General features: G+C 41.8%; 1 long non-coding RNA gene across 1 annotated transcript; it reads right to left on the bottom strand.

The window, feature by feature from the left end:
- Window positions 1-9,210: 9,210 nt before the first annotated feature.
- On the bottom strand, window positions 9,211-19,922 carry LOC104863541. The gene is made up of 3 exons (XR_780608.1): window positions 19,845-19,922; window positions 12,586-12,675; window positions 9,211-9,323 (listed from the first exon to the last, which is right to left on the bottom strand). It is a non-coding gene; the product is annotated as an uncharacterized LOC104863541 (long non-coding RNA).
- Between the last annotated feature and the right edge of the window lie 532 nt (window positions 19,923-20,454).

Genomic DNA, 20,454 nt, shown 5'->3' with positions numbered 1-20,454 from the left:
CATTTGAGATGTATATTAAAATAATTTGGGAACTTAGTGCCATCTACTTTTCTTGACCCATTTTTCTTCAATTCAGGATTTCTTATTTGCTATGTAGACAAGTGAAACTGATACTCCTAAGCATGATACAAAATTGTAAACACTCAGTGAAATAATTCACAAACAATTCTTTGAACTATTGAGAAGAAAAACATGTACTACACCTGTAATTGCAGCAGTCTGGTAAGTTGAGGCAGAATGATTGCATGACAAATTTCAGTCATGTATCTTAGAAACTTAGCCAGACCCTGTCTCAAACCAAAAAACACTAAAATACTGCAGATATAGTTCACTACAAATGACCTGGGCCCTGTATTGGCATGAAAGGAGGGGGTGGGAGTAACAGAAGGAGGAAAAACAAAAAGAAAAAACAGTGCTGATGAATTTTCTTCTTGGAAGCTGTCTGCACAAGTACTAATTCTCATGTAAGGTCTCCACTCTGTTACACCTTTACTGGCTCCTGTGGATGAAGCACACAACTAAAGTGGTGATGATGGTGGATGTGGGTGTCCAAGGGCCAAGGAAAGTTCTCAGTGTCCCCAAGGTGGGAAGTCTGGGGAGTATCTTCACAAGAAGGAGAAAGAAAGGAGGGACCACAACTTCACTTGCAAACTTCACCTGACTCACTTCCAGCCTTTGAATCTCACTGGGCACAGCTAGCCATAGCGACTCATGAATGCCCCAGGCTTACAGCACATGCAGAGAACTATTGTTTTCCACTATTGTTGGGGTGAGTGCTTGAGGCCTTCTCAGACTTCTGTCATGGCTGTCTATGCTTTGGAATCTTTCACTCTGAATAAAGTCTCTCTGGGTAATAATATGGCCCATGTATTTGGCCAGCTCTATAAAAATGAGTCAGTGTGGAGCAGTGTGGAGGAGCTGAAGCACAGAACAGGGGCCACGGGATAGCAGGTGGGATGTCAGAGACAAAACATGCTGATCAATTCCTTTTCTTCACCTGTGAAAATTAGCCTAAAGGAAATGAACTGATATAAAGATTGACTTGCTGCATGCAAAATCTGATAAGCAAGGTTTTGTGAGCACCTGAAATATTGATGGGATCTAGTGTGGCTCTCTCAAGGAGGTAAGTTTTCCTTGCACCTTCCCTCTTGCCACAGTTCAGGACAATTTTAACAAAACAATGGCCCTGGCTCAAGGGATGCTTTAGCAGATGAAGCATCCAACTGCCTGTGTTTTCTGTGTGAAAGGTGCCTTAATGTCAGCACACTAAGACATTTGCTGTTTAATTCAGGAAAAATGGCCCTTATCCTTGAGTCTCAAATCACTCTTATTGGAAGAAGGGCCATATGAGGAAGACAGGGCAACCTGTGGTGTGGATCCCTCACCTGTGAGAAAGTGGCCAGTTCAAGTGGCGGAAGGACCTGGACAAGGATGTTCTGAACAGACAGAGCTGCCAAAAAGACCAAAGGCCCTGGCTGGGTCTCCCTTAGCCCAACATGTCACACAGGCCCCCAAATCCCAGCACAGGCCTATTTAAGAGCCTTTGAACAAGACCACTCCCTTCCAAGAAGTAAGCAGGGAAATGAAGGAGCGTGATGTGACCAAGGCAGCCAGCATAATGGAGCCTTTGTGATTGTGAGGAAAGCAAGATAGTCAGATGGGTCCTGCTGTGGCTGTGTGGGCACAGTGTCCTCAGCAGTGGGCTTGTAAGAGGGAACAGGAGGCTCTAATGTGAACAGTGTCCTGGGTAATTGGGAGAGGGATCAGTGGAATGGAGGTAGCTTAAAGAGCTGGCTTGGTGGCTAGGGTAATAGACGAGGAAGAGGCAGCCCCGTGGAGTTATAAGGGAGAAAATGAGTTCTGTGTTGGAGATACGAGAAAAGATAATGAATGGGCCTTAATAAGGCACAGGCCTGGGTCCACTGCTACAAGAGGGACCGAGGAAGAGGAATTTTGATGGAGTAAAGGAAACCAAGGAGAAAAGGAACCTTCTGGTATGACTCCCTTCCTGTGGACTTTAGAGTGTGAATGCCAGAAACAGACAGGACAAAAGTGTTCCCAGGGCAAGGGGACAGGGAGGAGTCTCAGGTGATGGAGTCCCAGGCCACGGAGATTCTCAGGTGAAAGGAAGGCGAGAAAGTCTGGAGATGAATGGTGAAGACAATCCCAAAGTCTAGTGAACAAACAAGTTAAAGCTGAGCTATACAAGAAAACTGCTGAAAAAGGCACATGGGATGCTACTGGGACTTCATCTCCATAAATAGAAGACATATCTATGAAGGACAGATTGACCACTCACCCGCTTACTTAATTCTGGGACCTGGTCATGAAGCACGGTGATGCCCTCTACCCTCAGCCAACGTGAGAGACAAAATCCTCACAGTGTCCTCAGTTCCTCTTGTCCCTTGCCCATTTGTGCAGGAGCCAGGAGATCTGCCCAAATGTATGGCGATGACTCTCAGGGCCAAGCCTGTCTGCTGCATTCTCCATGGTTTCCACAATCCACCCCTGCTCCATAAACATGGCCGTAGTTCTGAGCTGCTACCTCACTGGCATCATGACAGCTGAGCCGTGTGATCGCCCTGCCCCTCATTGTGTACTATGACTTTCTGCCAGACTCTGTGGACACCGAGTTTACACCTAGACCTTTGAAATTCACCTGACTCTCATCCAACTCCTCTCCTTACATACTCAATATCTATTTCCTCCCTCAGAAAACCTGGCCCTACCCATCTCATGTGGAGGGCAAGATGGCAGGACACATTTAACAAAACAATGGCCTTGGCTCACTGGGTGGACTAAACAGAAGTAGCATAAACTGCCTGGGGTTTTACTGTGAAAGGCCCCTGAACACCGGCACGCTAAGACAGGTGCTGTTTCACTTGGGGCAAATGACCATTCGGGTTGGGCCCTAATAGCACTCTCAGGAAAGCAGGGCCACTGGAGGAAGACAAGGCTACCTGTAGGGTGGATCACTCACCTGAGAAATAGTGTTCTGCTCATGTTAGGGACATGACCTAGGGGAGGACCTTCTGAAAGGCAGAGCTGCCAAAAAGCCCACCTGCCCCAGCTGGGTCTCCCTTACCCCTGCATGTCACACATGTCTCAGACTAGCATCACAGTCCTATTTTCCAGCAAATCCACAAGGACGCATCCCTTCCACGAAGTGAGTGGAGATGTTTACCAAGATTTCACTACACAGTCCATGGCATGGTATCGAACCTGGGACAAATGAAGGAATCACAAACACAATTAGATCCCATGCTGAGTCCAACACCTTCATTTCTTACAATGCCATTTTACACAGCACTTCCAAAACATGTTGAAAAATGATGAGGCACAGGATTGCCAAGGTGGCTAAGTTCCAATTTCATTTCAGTGGTGTTTGATGGCTGTAATCCTCTATCTACCTGAAAGTGAGGACATTGGAGAAATGGTACACGAAGGAAAGTACTGAGGGAAGGCATCACAGGAAGAAGCAGGGAAATGAGCTCAGGGGATGTGAATAGAAGACAGCGAGGGCAATAGGGAATTGTGGATACGAGGAAAGAACGAGAGTTCAATGGGCACCTGTTCCTGCAGTAGCAGAGTGGGCACAGTGCCCTCTGCAGCGGGCTTGTAGGAGGGAACTTGAGGCTCTGATGTGGCAAAGGGGCTAGGAAGTTGGCGGAGAGATCCGTGGAATGGAGGAAGCTCACAATGCTGGCTTGGTGGCTAAGGGAAAAGTAGGAAACCAGAAAGGGTCGTGTTTGAGAAGCGGGAGGGCCAATAAAGAGTGCTGATTGGGAAACTGGAGCAAAGTGTACCCAAGATAATGGGCCTTACCAAGGCACAGGACTTTATCAAGGGCAGCTTGAGGGCCCAAGGAAGAGCATTTTCTCAGGAGTGAAGGACACCAGGCAGACAAGGACCCGTCCTGTGGGACTCCTCTTATGACCCCTTTAGAGTGTGAACACCAGAAACAGACAGGAGAAAAGTGTTCCCAGTGCCATGGAAGAGACTCAGGAGACTGCTTCGGGCCACAGAGTTTCCCATTTGGAAGGATGATGAGAAAGTCTGGAGATGGAGGGTGATGACAGTCCGACAGTGCTGTGCACTAACTAGGTAAAGCTATGCTGTACTTGAAAACTCATGACAAAGGCACATTGGCTGCTCCTGGGACTCCATCTCTCTTAAAACAATACATAAATGTGAAGGACAGAGTGTCCACTCACCTGCTTGCTAACTTCTGGGAACTCGTAAGGAAGGTTAGTGATGGACTCCACCCCGTGACACCAGGACTGAGAGCCAAAAATCCTCAGTGTCCTCAGTGCTTCACACTTGCATCTTTGAGCAGGAGCCAGGAGACCTGCCCAAAGGGGCAGGGATGACACTCAGGGCCTAGCCTGTCTGCTGCTGTTTCCATGGTTCCCAGTATTCGCCCTTCCCCCACCCCCAAGACCACTCATCTCAGTAGCCAACTCATTAGCATTAGGACAGCCCAGCTCTGGGTTGGTTCCGCACCTCACTGTGCAGTCTCACTCTGCCAGCCTCCCTTAACATTGTATGGACATCTGGGCCATTGAAATCCCCTCATTTACTCTGATCCAACACCTTTTAATTCATTTTTCCTCCCTCAAAAATCTGGGTCCCACCCAGTTCAAGGGGAGATCTACAGAACAGCACAACTTTAACAAAACAATGGCCCAGGCTCAAGGGCCTGATTAGCAGATGAAGCACCCACATGCTTGAGTTTTTCAGGTGAAAGTCCCCTGAACAACAGTACTCTAAGACATTTTGCTGTTTATCTTAGGGCAAATGGCCCTTCTCCTTGTGCCTAAAACAACTCTCTTGCAACAAGGGCCACATGAACAAGACAGAGCAACCTGAGTGGTGTTCCTTCACCTGGTAGAAAGTGGACTGCTCAGTTGTGGGGGCAGGATCTGGAGGATGACCTTCTGAACAGAGCTGCCAAAAAGACCACAGGCCCTAGCTGTGTTTCCCTTACCCCGACAGGTTGCAATATCCCAGCACAGGCCTAATTATGAGCCTTTTCAGGAGGACTTAATTCCAAGAAGTAAGGGGAGATGTGTACCGAGGTCCCAGCCCAAAGTACAGGCCAGGACATAGCACCTCTGACAATTAAATCCATCTCATACACAACTACTTCATATACTGAGCCAACATTTTCTTTTCTTCCAATGCCATGGAACACAGTGTGAGCCCTGACTGAGCTAAAGTGACTTCATGCTGGCCTGCTAAGAACCCCAGAGACTGCTGTTTCCCCCTCCCCCTATCAAACATCAGGGAAAACTGCTCAAACTGCAAAAACTTTCTTGTGCTAATTGCAAGCTTGATTAACAAGTCTGCCCAGGAACAGATAGGATGTTAAAGGGGACTATAAAACAGTACCCCTGAAAGACAAGTGTAAGATGAGTAAAGATGTCTGGAATTTGCAGTTGTGAGAAAGCCCAGACCTATGTTTGAACTTTTCTGTTTAGAAAAACCCTATAAAACCTCTGCACAATCCTCCAATGGGGCTTCACTTCTCTTAGAGTGGAGTCCGCACATGTGAAGAAAACTTCTTTCCATCTTATCTGTGTCCCAGTATTTGGCGAAATCACTGTCTTGGTACCACACAGAGCACCTCCGTGTCCTGTTGCAGAATGACCAGAAACAGAATTCCCATGTTGGCTAAGTCCAAATTTCATTTCACTGGTATTTGATGGCTATAATCTTCTGTCTACTGGAAAGGGAGGAAATTGGAGACATGGGAGGGGAAGGAAAATACTGAGGGGAGACATGTAAGGAAGAAGCAGGGAAATAAGGACTGGGGATGTGAATACGGGGCAGCCAGGGAAATAGGGACTTGTGGATGCGAGGAAAGAATAAGAGTTCGATGGGCACCTGTTCTTGCAGTGGCAGAGTGGGCAGTGTCCTCCACAGTGGCTTGCAGGAGGGAACGCAGTGCTCTGATGTGGCAAAGGGGCCGGGAAGTTGGGAGAGGGATACACGGAATGAAGGGAGCCCACAGTGCTGGCCTGGTGGTTAGGGCAAAACAAGGTAGGGGCATCTCTGAGAAGGGGGAGGAAGGAAAACGAGCTCTGCTTCAGAAACTGGAGCCAAGTCTACCCAATATATTGGGCTTTAACAAGACACATGAATGTGTCAAGAGCTGCAAGAGGGCCTGAGGAAGAGCACTTTCTCCAGAGTGCTGCAACCAGGAAGAGAAGGACCGATCACATAGGAATCCACTGATTCCACTCTGATGGAAGGTGGTGATCCCTCCAACTTACCAACTGTGGAGGTCTGATGTGTCTTTATTGCAGTTGTTCACTTCTGCTGCATCTTCTGGACCTCAGTAAAATTGACTTTATAACCACGTATGCCTCTGCAGTATGGATCCAGGTACTGGCACAAGCAGTAGGCCGAAGAGAAGGGGGGTGATCTGGGCATTCCTCACTTGTTTGCTTCATGAAGGCCTGGGGCACTGGTGAGCTCCCATTGCAGCTGGGCATAGCTCACCTGTTTGCTCAATGAAGACCAGGGGTGCTGGTAAGCTCTTTGTGCAGCTGGGCATTCCTCACCTCTTAGATTGATGAAGGCCTGGGGTGCTGGCAGCTCCCCATGCAGCTCTAGATCACATTGTTGAGTTCATCTGGAACTCACTCTGTTTCACTTTTCCCACCTGGAATCAAACTTCTGTCTCTTGACTTTTTTCTATTTGCACGAGTCTTTAATCCCTCTTAGGATATATAAAAAAGTATGCTGTTGTCAATGAACTTAAGGTAGGTGAAAAGGTGAAATAAAATTAAAACAGGATTTCAGGTTAACCTGTGGACTTCTTTTGCCTACAGTACTACTTTCTCTTCACCCAAGATTTCTAGAGAACTGTCTTTGTCTCTGAGGCTGGCATTTTTCTCTACTCCCAGTTCTCCCTGCATTACAGCATGTTCTCTTGGTCTTCTCTGTGAGACCTGGCTGAGCTAAAGTGACTCCATGTTGGCTAGCTAATGACCCCAGAGACTGCTGTGCTCCCCTCCCCTTATCAAACATCAGGAAAAACTGCTTAAACTGCAAAAACCTTCTTGCGCTAAATGCTAGCTTGATTTACAAGCCTGCCCGGGAGCAGATGGGATGTTAAAGGTGACCATAAAACATTAATCTTGAAGACAAGTGTAAGATAAGTAAAGGTATCTGGAGTTTCTCTCCCTTGCAGTTGTGAGAAAGCCCTTGACCTGTGTTTGAACTTTTCTGTTTAGAAAAACCCTATAAAACCTAGGCACAATCCTGTAATGGGGCTTCAGTTTTCTTAGAGTGGACTCCACACGTGTGAAATAAATATTTTTCAGTCTTATCTGTGTCCCGGTATTTGGTGTACTCGCTGGCTTGGTACAACATTTTTGGAGGCCCCAGCAAGATACGCTTTACTCAGCGACATCAGGCTGCTTGGCCAGCGGCCAGATACCGAGGCCAACGGTGCCAGAGGGAGGCCCGGGAAGGCCACCCTAATCATTTTGGTCGGGGGGGCCCTGGCGATTCTGACGCTGATGGGTGGATAAGAGAAGCTGCTGCAGACAGCTGAAGGAAGTTTATCTGTTCTGAATTCCTACCGAGGTCAGATAGTAGCTGAGCAAAGGATATATAGTAAGCTTTACTGGCTCTAAGGGCAGGCCATTTATAATGCCAATTACCTGATAAGTCACCACAGTAAGTGGTGTGCAAATTCAGCAATCAGAGGCTAATTTCCAGTCTGTCTATAAGTGCAGTGAATGAATACCATCAATCAAGTCTATCATATCTATATCTACTTCTGTGTAATTTTGGATGCCCTTTAGGATATTCTGTATTTCCTGCTATGCAGGAGTTTTTCCTATTTTTGGAGGGCATCTTTTTAAAGCTTTTTAAAGTAAAGTAAAGCTTACTATATATCCTTTGCTCAGCTACTTATTAGATGGAATTAAGACTGGGACTTGCAGCGGGGTATGGTGGCGCACGCCTGTAATCCCAGCACTCGGGAGGCTGAAGCAAGAGGATTGCTGTGAGTTCAAGATGAGCCTGGGCTACATAGTGAGTTCCAGGTCAGTCTCAACTACATAGTGAGAGCCTGTCTCAAAAAAAAAAAAAAAAAAAAAAAAAAAAAAGAATGGGACTTTCTTTTTTGGTATCTAAAAGTCGCACAAATACTCAGGTGTCTGCATTGATATTGCTGATTTGTCTTCTACCACTGGTAATTAATCTGCCCCCAAATGGAACTTTCTCTGTGGAAATGATGTTTTTAAGGTGATTTCAAGGTGTTCTGCTGGTCTATGTGCTCTGGGGATCCTAATCCCCAATTTGTCTGTCTATACTCCTTAAGCTATGAAAAAGATGACTTTCAAATTGCTATGAACCCTTAGCTAAAAATTTAAGTAAAACACCCCATGATGAATCAGGATTTGATTCTAACTAAAACCAGTGGGGAATGTGAGACCTGACTAAGCTAAAGTGGCTCCACGCTGGCCTGCTAATAGGTCAGAGATTGTGCTTCCCCCTCTCCTTATGAAACATCATGAAAGAGCTGCTCAAACAACAAACTTTCATATGTTAATTGCTAACTTGGTTAACAGCCCACCCAGGGACAAATGGCATGACAAAAGATGACCATAAAACATTTCCTGCATAAGATAAACAGTATGTTTGAATCTTACCCCCTGGTAGTTGTGTGAATGCCCTGACCTATGTTTGAACTTCTTTGTTTAAAAAAACCATATAGGGCCAGGGATTTAGCTCAGTGGTTCTGCTGCCTCACAAGCATAAGGATCCGAGTTCGATCCCTGGTACCAAAAATAAACAAACAAACAAACAAACAATATAAAACCTATGCACATTCTTGTAAGGGGGCTTCATTTCTCTTAGAGAGTGGAGTCTGCATGTGCATAATAAACTTCTTTCAGTTTTATCTGTGTCCCAGTACTTGGTGTTTTCTCCCTGGGTTGCAATAACACCCAGGGCCAGGGGTCAGGGAGGAGTTTCAGGGGGGCAGCTCCAGGCCAGAGTTTCCCATGTGAAAGGAAGATGTGAAAGTCTGGAGATGAATGGTGATTGCAATCCCAAAGTCCTGAGAAAAAACAAGGTAAAGCTGAGCTGTATGAGATAACTGGTGAAAAAGGCACATGGGATGCTACTGGGACTTCATCTCCTTAAATAGAAGACATAACTATGAAGGACAGAGTGACCACTCACCTGCTTACTTAATTCTGGGACCTGGTCAGGAAGCACGGTGATGCCTTCTACCCTCAGCAAACATGAGTGAGAGATGAAAGTCCTCACGATGTCCTCAGTGCTTCTTCTCCCTTGCAGGCCTGTGCAGGAGTCAGGAGATCCACCCAAATGGATGGGGATAACTGTCAGGGCCAAGCCTGGCTGCTACAGTCTCCACGGTTCCCACAATCGACACCTCCCCTGCAACCATGGGCACCCTTCTGAGCTGCAAACTCACTAACATTATGACAGCTGAGCTGTGTGATGGCCCTGCCCCTCACGGTGCACTGTGACTGTCTGCTGGCCCCTGTGGACACTAAATTTATGCCTGGGCCTTCAAAATTTGCCTGACTCTGATCCAACTCCTGTCAATACATCTTTCCTCCCTCAAAAATGCAGTTCCTACCCATCTCCCGTGGAGGCCTAGATGGCAGGACACATTTAACAAAACAGTGGTCTTGGCTCAATGGGTGGATTAAACAGAAGTAACATAAACAGCCTGGAGTTTCCCAGTGAAAGGCCCCTGAACACCAGCCCACTAAGACAGATGCTATTTAACTCAGGGAAAATGACCTTTCCGGTTCAGCCTAAAACCACTCTTTTGGGAAGCAGGGCCACATGAGGAAAACAAGGCAACTGTGTGGCAGGTCCCTCACCAGTGAAATAGTCGGGGACAGGAAGTGGAGGAGGACCTTCTGAAGAGATAGACCTGCCAAAAAGCCCAATGGCCCTGGCTGGGTCTCCCTAACCCATGCTTGTCACCCAAGTCTGAAACTAGCAGCACAGTCCTATTTTGCAGCCATTTGACAAGGACACGTCCCTTCCAAGAGCTGAGTGGAGCTGTGCGCAGAGATTTCAGTACCTAGTCCAGGGTATGGCATTGCACCTGGGACCAATGAATGAGACTCAAACACAATGAGATCATGTGCTGAGTCCAACCCTGTCTTTTCTTACAATGTCCCTTTACACAGCACTTCCAAAACATGTTGAAGGATCATGAGGCACAGGACTCACAGTGTGGCTAAGTATAAACTTCATTTGAATGGCATGTGATATTTGTGATCCTCTGTCTATAATGGAAAGGGAGGAAGCTGGAGACAAGGGAGGGGAAGGAAAGTACTGAGGGAAGGCCTGAAAGGAGGAAGCAGGGAATGAGGACTGGGGACGTGAACAGGAGGCAGCCAGGGAAATGGGGATTTTGGGTGCAAGGAAAGAAACAGAGTTCAACGGGTGCCTGCTCGTCCAGTGGCTGAGTGGGTACAGTGTCCCCTGCAGTAGGATTGTGGGAGGGGACACGAAGCTCTGATGTGGCAGAGGGGCTGGGAAGTTGGCGGAGAGATCCGTGGAATGGAGGGAGCCCACAGTACTGGCTTGGTGGCTAGGGGAAAAGTAGGAAACCAGGAAGGGGCATCTCTGAGAAGTAGGACGGCAGAAAGGGAAACTGGAGCCAACTCTACCCAAGACTGTGAAAGGCCCCTGAATCCTAGCACACTAAGAATATTGCTGTTTAACTCAGAGCAAATGGCCCTTCTCCTTGGTCCTCAAGCCATTCTTGGAAGAAGGGCCACAGGAGGAAGACTAGACATCCTTTGTCTCAGCCCCCTCATCCTTGGGAATATGGCCTGCTAATGTTGATTACAGGATCTGGTGAAGGACATTCTGAAAAGACAGAGAGTTCAAAAAGACCAAACACCCTGGCTACGTCTCCATTATCCCTCATGTCACCCAGGCCTGAGAGAGATGATAGGTGCCTATATTTTCAGCTTGTTTGGATGATATAAGTAGGGGACAAAGAATTTGCAGCCCTGAGAATGTGGCAAGGTGAAGAAGAGTTCTATTTCAGAGCCTTTAGAAGGTGTGGCCCAGGGTGCTCTGTTCATTACCTGAGTACAGCTCAAGGAGATGCAATTCCGAATTCTGGCCTTCTCAGTGGTGATTCAAGAAATTTTCTTTAAGGATAGATATGATAAAAGAGACACAGGAATCGCTGTCTGCTGGCTACAGCCCTTTGTGTGGTGTCAGCATCAGACCTGCTCAGAGCCACACAGTAGGAAGCGACAGGGGTGGTTTGTTGCAGGTAAGGAGGCAGGGTATTTCTGCAGCACTGAGTTTCACTCTGTATTAGTAGCCACTACAGTGATGCGTAGCAAACATGAATAGCCACATTTTGATGTTACTTTTTTGTATCATGAAAAAGGGAGAGAGAGATAGAAGGGGAAAAGTGGAGAGGCAGGTAATGGATGAAGGGGGAGCAAAGGGGGAGGTACGTGGCTATGAGACCTCACAGGTAGTAGAGCCTTTGGGAATGTGGTGAAAGTAGGATTATCTGATATCCAAAGGCTGGAAATAGCCTCTTTATTAAAAGATTATTTTATAGATTATGTAATTTTGTTCAATTGGGTTTTAGATTATTGACTATTAGCTAAGTCTACACAAACACAGGTAAATGTCCTATGAAGATCTTTAGCCAGTTGAAGGAATCCATCCATGATTCTATTAATGTGTGGGTATTTAAAATTCAGTATGCTATGTTTTTTGTGCAGTCTACTTTTCTAGTTAATGTTCAAGATCGTGGACATAAAGGATACACAATATTTGTCAACTGAAGACATTTTATCTCAGCCACCAGAAAAGTGAAACAATAGGGTCCGAAGTTCAACTGCAGCCTGGGCAACTTAGAAATTTAGTGAGGATCTTTCTCAAAATAAAACTATGGAAATAGGGGTATTGCTGGAGCTCATTACCACAAGTACACAAAAATGATGAAAAAATGGTAAACAATTAATGTGCATGAACTTTGGATAGTGAGTCATATGGTAACTATAGTATTTTTCTGAACATTCGATAAATGAGAAAATTTGTTTTAGTTGGAAGACAAGAGCCTAAATGACTAATTGAAATCAGTTAATCAATTTAAAAAGAACCACTGTGTGAACACCTTGTAACCTATAAAAATCATCATCTTGTGTGGGGATTTAGCTCAGTGGTGCTTCACCTGCCTCAAAAATTCAACGTCCAGACTTTTATTTCTGGTACAAAAGAAGTAATTAATTAATTTAAAAAATTTTAAAGTCACCTTCTCAAAGAAATTAGGGAAATGAGTCCAGAAGCATTTAACAAGAGATGGTAGAAGAGAAATGAACTGAGGTAGGAAACATTTTGATTTAGAAACGTGTAGCTTCTCCTGTCTATCACATATCTCGAAGTACAGATTAATGCCAGATTGCTAATGTTAACGGCATCTGAGTATTGCCACAGTGTGTGACTTGTGTTACCTCTCACATACCAAGCTTCCAATGAATTCATAGTTATTTTATCAGAATCAAAAACAATCTAATAAACACATGTGAAAGTCAGAGGTACCAAAGCAACTGTGCCATTAACAGCAGTGTTCAATTTCAGACCACTCTGACATTGCCTTTTTGCTGTATGAGATGGATTCTTGCTGCCATCCTGTTGAGAAATGGAAAAAAATTTCAGAATATGAACTAGTGATCTATTTTTTCTTCGGCTGCTATAGTTGATGTTCTTTTGCGCCATCTTCTGGACACATGGGAAAACACTTTTCAATGTAAACCACAGATTTGATTTTCACTTGCTGCTATTGTATTTATGTTTTTGGTGCCATCTTCTGGACAAATGGAAGAACAGTTTCGAATATAGAGTGAAAGTACAGATGGGTTCTTGACTTATTGATTAGCATATCCTGCATAACTTTAGTCCCTAAAAATAAATTCAGGCTTATGAAATAAAATTGTAACACCAAGAAGTAAAATGAAAGTAAAAAATCCCATAATTTCACTTTACCGCTGACTCCAGATTCTGAATTCTTGGGCAAAGATGTCCTAAAATTCACAGTGCCATTTTTCTTTCAGTATAAAGTCTGCTTTTCTGCTGTTTGAGCGCTACCCTAGTAACATGTTCTGATACTCAATTCTCGATTTATTTACCTACAATCAATTTTCTTTATTTATACAATGACCAAGGAGTTTGGCTATGTTCAGTTATCTCAGTCACTTTACGGGTGTTTTTTCATCCTCTTCCTCTTCATCTGCTTCATTTTAAAAATGAATCAAATGATAATGCTAGTACAACACATTAGAACCTCTGGGATACAATGAAAGCAGTCCAAGAAGGACATTTATAGTACAGTGAGGAATGTCTACATCTCAAAAACAGAGTGAGTCCAGAGAAATACTTCATGATGCACCTCAATGTGCTACCAAAACAAGGACAATTCAAATACAAAGCTAGTACAAGGAGGGCATTTATAAACATCACAGCAATGATTCATTAAATTGAGATTAAAAACTACAAAGAATCAGTGAATCGAAGAGCTGGTTATTGAAAAGAATAAACAAAATGGACAAAGCCTTAGAGAACAGGACTGGAAAAGAGAAAGTGAAAACCTACATCAATGGAATTAGAAATGAAAGAGATAGACTTCACCAAAATCCAGAAGATTAACAGTAAGTACTCTGAAAACTTGTACTCCAATAAATTCGAGAATCTAGAAGCAACGGGTACATTCCTTTATAATATAAATTATCAAACTTGAGTGAAGAAAATAAAAAAGCCCTGGGAAAATAAAAATAATATAATAACATATAATAAAAACAATATAACAACATATAATAAAATGGAAGCCGTAATGTAAATAAAACTATCAAGGAAGAAAAGCCCACATTTTGATGGATTCACTGCTGAATTCTACAAAAACTTCAGGAAAGATCTAATGCCAATGCTCCTCTGGCTCTTTAGTGACACTGAGAGGGCTGCAGTACTCCCAGTCATTCCTGAAACCCGGCATTAACCTGACTCCAAACCCAGGCAAAGATCCCACCAGAAAAGAAAAACACGGGCCAATTTGTAAGAAGAACATGGAAATAAAAAGCCTTAGCAAAATACTACAAACAGAATGCAACAAATCATAAAAAGGTCACATATTATATGACAAGGTAGGCTTCATCCCTGGGATGCAAGGTTGGTTAAACATATGCAAACCAACAAATGTAGTATATCACATACACAGAAGCAGGACAAAAAGCAGATGATCACCTTGATGGATGCAAAAGAGCCTTGGACAAAAAAATCCAATATTCTTTCAGGACAAAAACCCTGAAGAAAATAAGTAGAGAAGGACCTTATCTCAATGTGAAAAAAGCCATTTCTAAGGAACTACTGCTGATATCATATTACATGGAGAAAAACTGAAAGCTTTCCCTTTAAACTCTGGAACAAGACAAGTAAGCCCAAAAGAAATAAGGAAAAAAAATCACAGGATCATCTCAATAGATGCAGGAAAAGCCTTTGACAAAATCCAACATCCATTCATTATAACAACCTTAAACTGGGTGTGGTGTCACACTCTTGTAGTCCCAGCACTTGGGAGGCTGAGGCAGGAGGAATGCTGTGAACTTGAGATCAGCCTGGGATACACAGTGAGTTCCAGGAAAGTCTCAACTACATAGTGAGACCCTGTCTCAAACAAAACAAAACCCTAAAAAATACAGAAGGGCTTTATCTCAATATGGTAAAAGCTATTTATTACAAACCTACTGCCAACATCCTATTAAATAGGAAAAAACTAAAAGGTTTACCTCTAATACTAGAGACAAGAGAAATATGTCTCTATCACCACTCTTGTTGATTATATTTCTCAAAATAATACCCAGAGCACTCAGGCAAGTGAAAGAAACAAATGTGATATGTGCAGGAAAGGAAGGAGTCAAATCCAGTATCTGCAGTGACATGGTCCTCTACAAAGAAGACCCAAAATATTCCACCAAAAGATCTCAGAAATTACTAACCAAATTAAGTAGTCAAGTAGAATACAAAATCAACACAAGGAAATCAGTAGCATTTTTGTACAACAATAATGAACTCACCAAGTAAGAAATTAAGAAAACAATAACTTTCATAACAGAGTCAAGAAACATGAAACTGGTATTAACCTAACCAGAGTCAAAGACCTCTACAACTGAAACTACAGTAATCTGACAAACAGGAATGAAGAGGACATCAGAAAATGCAAAGACAACCTTTGTTCCTGGATAGGCAGAACCAGCTTTGTCAGAATGGCCACACCTGCAAAACTGATAATAGAGATTTAATGCAATCACAACTACAATGCCAACAGCATTCCTCACAAAACTGAAGAAAACAATCCTAAAATTGATGCAGAACCCAAAAAGACTCAGAATAGAAACAGAAATCCTAAAAATCAAGAGCAAGCAGGAGGCATCACCATCCCAGTCTTCAATTTATATTACAAAGTTACAGGGATAAATCTGCATGCTATTATCAAGAAAATAGACATGAGAATCAGTGGAACAGAATACAGGATGCAGAAATAACCCCAGGCCTTTCAACTTTTTCATCTTTGACAAAGGCACCAAAAACATTCACTGGAGCAAAGATAGCATATCTTTAAAAATGGTGCTGGGAAAACTGGCTATTCACATGCAGAAGGCTGAACTTAGTCCAATTATCCCTCATGTGTACTATAATAAAATCAAATTATTAAAGATCTAGATATCAAAATAGAAACAGTCAGCTGGAAGACAAAATTGATAACCCCAATTGCTCAAAAAATAACATTAACAATCAATAAATTGGGTGAGAGAGAAAATTAAGCTGCCGCAAAGCAAAGAAAACAATCAACAGAATGTAGAGAAATTTACATCCCTGGAAAAAGTTTCCACAGCTATTCGTCAGACAGAGGACTAATATCTAGAATATATAAAGACGTCAAAAAACATTAGACCACCCAAAATAAACAAAGCTATAAGAAATCAGCATAAGAAAACTGGAATGATTATTTTAATATCAGACAAATTGATTTTTTCCTGGAAAATGACATTAAATTTTTGTTCTTGTTGTTGTCATTTTCATTGAGTTTATTGGTACTTCTTAGGCATACTGTACAGTGACATTTATCATTGGGATCTTGTACATTTACATGACAGATCTTGGTTCTCATTTGTTCCCCATCCTCCTGACCTCCCTTCACCCCTCCCCTATTTACAAAGTCTTTGTTGCCATTTTTTCCTTTCCTCATATTTTTCTTTCCCCTTATTTCCTTTCCCCTACCCTTCCCACTTTCCAGACACCTTCAGCCTTTTCTTCCTATTTCACATTAGCAGTTATACAGATTTGGATGTTATTTACACTTTCAGTTTTTCACACCAGAGGAACTATCCAGTATTTACAGATGTGTGTCTTATTTATTTCACTTAAGAGTATGGCTTCAATATGCATCCATTTTTCTATGAATGACTCTGGTTTCTCAATCCTTAGGGCTGAGTAGTACTCAGTTTTATAGAAAAAACACATCTCTATCCAGTCTCTAAATGAAGGGGAATTGGGCTCTTTCCAAATTTTGGATATTACAAACTATGCTGCTATAAACACGGGTGTGCATATATCACTGTGGTATGATTCTTTTAATTCTTTTGGAAAGATACCTAGCAGAGGGATAGCTGGGTTTTTATTAAATGTTTATGAGAATTGAGTCAACTGATCACAAACACATAAGAATTATAAACTGATATATACTAACAACAGAGCTCCCAAATACTTCAAGAAAAAATTAACTAAATGGAAAGGAAAAAAAAAGGCAATTCAACCATAACATTTGGAAACTTCAATAAGTCACTTTATAAACCTTTCTATCCAGTGTGATTGAAGCATAACTGACAAGTAAATCTACACATATTTAAAGTGGACAACCCTTGATAATTGCATACACTGTGAAATGATCACACACCAATCGTCTCACATAGCTAGCTCACATTCAAAAGGGATAAAACATCTAGGCAGAAAACTTTTAAAATGCTTATACATGATATGAACATTATAAATCAAGTAGACTTAGCAGAGCTCCACAGAATGTTTCACCCAGTGACTGTAGAAAATACATTTTGCTTTGCAGGAATACCTGAAACATTTCCAACATAAACCACATACCAGGCCACAGAAGAAATCTCAATAGATTGAACAAAATTAAATAAAACAAAATACTTTCTTTGACACAACAAACTGAAATGAGAAACCAGCAACAAAGAGAAATTAGGAAAATTTTAAATGTGGAAATCAAGCTACATAATTCTTTGTAAACATACGTCAAGGACAAAATGCCAGTGAAAACTAGAATGTTAAAATAAAACTGACAAGCCAGGCATGGTGGCACATGCCTGTAATCCCAGCACTCAGGAGGCTGAGGCAGGAGGATTGCTGTGAGTTCAAAACCAGCCTGGGTTACACAGTGAGTTCCAGGTCAGTCTCAATTACACAATGAGACCCCGTCTCAGAAAACCAAAAGAAAAGAAAAGTGACAGACAGCTGTGGTGGTGAATGCCTGTAATTCCAGCACTCTGGAAGGCTGAGCAAGGAAGATGGCAAGTTCTCACCAACCCTACACAATTTAAGGAGATCCTGACTCAAAAAATATGAGAGGGCCAGGGAAATGGGTCAGTGTGAAGGCCTCCATTCATCCCCTGTACCGGACATAGAAACACACACACACACACACACACACACACACACACACACGGCATAAAAACTGATATATATATAATTTAAAATTGCTTAGCATTTCATATATGAATCCTGACTTGCAAAATTATCCACATTTAACTATATACAATTGTTTCATTTAACTATTAAAGGTACGAATGAATTATCAATATAGAATTCTCAATAAAATGCCCAAATAAATACAGGACAAAAAGACTACAAAAAAGGAAGTGAAATTTTCTTCTGGTGAAGTTGAATGTATATATGTTGATACTTTCTTAACTTTAAGGAGATCAAGAAAAATAAAGGATTTATATTCCAATCACTAGAGCAAATAGTAATCCTAACACAAAGAGGTATAGGTAATACAGTAATTACTAATGTAGCTCATTTATTTTGTACTGCAGATTGAGCACAGGACTGTCACACTGAGCTACATTCCCAGGCCTTTTTTATTGTTATTTTGAAACAAAGTCTCACTAAAGTGCCCAAGTGGGACTTAAACTTATGATCCTCCTGCCTCAGCCTTCCTGTGCTGGTATTATAAGTGTGTGCTACCAAGCCCAGCTAATAATGGAGCTTTAAAAATTACTCCCAAACTTCAATGCTCTGACATATGCCACATTTACATGTTTGTTGTAATGCACTCCCACCTCATACTCTATACCTAGTACATGCGGGGGACTGGGCAATCAATGAAAACATTTAAATATATTACAAAGGTGAATATGATCCACTCTTCAGAAGATTATTTGGCTTCAAAGAAAATTCTACACCTTAAAAAGTTAGGCACAGGAAGACAAATGTCCAAGATGATTGCTTACCTCACAAACAGAAGGGCCAGGGCTGTGGCTTAGTGGTAGAGCACTTGTCTAGCACAAGTGAGGTGCTGGGATCATTCACATATGTGACGTGTTTATGTACATAACAACCGCTTATGCAGCAAGAAGCCAATGAAGCCAAACCACAAATTCTACAGTAACCAGGCTCCAACAGAGAGGACCTGGTCAATAATTGCCAACGTTCTTCACTGTGGACCCTGTTTCGAACATAGGACTAAGCAGGGGGGACCAAATATGCTCCCCTAGTCAATCTCATGAAATGTTCCACTTCTAACTGGTCTATGATTATCTTCACCATGGCAAAAACATACTACCAGGGTATCCTCAAAGCCTTCCATTTTTTCTACTACAGTTTCCCAACTTCCTTGAATACTATTGCATCCCTGCCAAGCAAAAGATAATGGCCATAGCCCTTGCTACAGAAAAACAGAAATATATTGTTCTTGTTTTCATGTCCTTTCAGAATTGTTTGATGTATGATTGGTTAAATATTCTATCATTTTGTAAATATTTGAAATACCGAAACCCACACACCTACCAATCTTATATATATATATATTTTTTTTTATTTTCACAAAAATGTATACAGATTGCCTAACATGTACTGTTTATATAAATCAGTTCAAATTAAGATGTATTTACCACTCTTGAATGCTAATGAATATTATATAATTACTGTAGATACGAAATATTTGCTTTTAGTGTGCATCACTTCATTTTGTTTGACCAAAATTGCATCTGTTTCCATATAACTTCTGAAACATGTCAAAATTTGCATCAAATTAACAATTAAAATAAACTATGTTAATATTTTGCTTAGAAATGCACTGCTTACTTTATTCATGAGTGAAGACATTTGCACATAACTAAGAAATAAAAATTGAATATTTTGGCTTCTGCAAAATATTTTTTCATGAGACTTTTCATTTTACTTTTTTTTTTTTTGAGACAGGGTCTCACTATGTAGTTGAGACTGACCTGGAATTCACTATGTAGTCCAGACTGGTCTCAAACTCACAGTGATCCTCCTGCCTCAGCCCCCCGAGAGCTGGGATTACAGGCAAGCACTACCATGCCCGGCCTTCCTTTTACTTGACAAATTTTCTCTCTACAAATACATTAAAATTGGATGGATTAAACAGCTTTTATACTTTTATTGTGTTCCAAAGCTACATACTGAATATCTGGGTGACATACAAAGAATATTAGTGATGTATACAAGGGTATACCCATGAAAAGTTTAGGAAAAATAAAGTACATTACCTACTGACTTTGGGATCTGACAGTTACTTTTTCAAACTATCCTTGGAGAAATGGTGAAAATAAATCAGCAACTTTCCAATACTGAAATAAAAATTAAAAACAGTCAACATAGTATTCATTAACTCAAATATGATCTTTCCAGACTGACAGCAAGATGAAACAAATTTGAGAATATCTGTTCCCCTCCAAAGAGTAACACATAATCTTACAAGAAATTCTTCAGAGTGAAGGGAAAAAATTCTCAATGGAAAACTACCTCAAGGGAATAAGAGCATGAATAGGAAAATTTTATGGATGAGTACAAAGATGACTTTTCCCTCTTATTTCATTTTGAAAGGCTGGATCTTTGAAGTAAAAAATGATACATATTATTTTAGATATAAAATATATAATTTGCACCACTTATCAAACTGTAAACTTAATGTTTCTTACAATCAGTACCTAAGACAACTGATAGGCCAAGTGAATTAGGCTTAATCAACTTACTTGAGTTCAAGCAAGAATACTAGAAAAATATTTGAGGAGAGAACAAATAAAGGGAGTGATTTCGTTATGAAGTGTCATATACATTCATAAAGTAACAAAAAAGGATCATTTCATACTCCTTCTC

This window comes from Fukomys damarensis, unplaced genomic scaffold (assembly GCF_012274545.1).
Source record: "Fukomys damarensis isolate Sample0158 unplaced genomic scaffold, DMR_v1.0_HiC HiC_scaffold_73755, whole genome shotgun sequence".
In the NCBI taxonomy this organism is placed as follows: Eukaryota; Metazoa; Chordata; class Mammalia; order Rodentia; family Bathyergidae; genus Fukomys; species Fukomys damarensis.
This window is presented reverse-complemented; position numbering and strand designations above follow the sequence as displayed.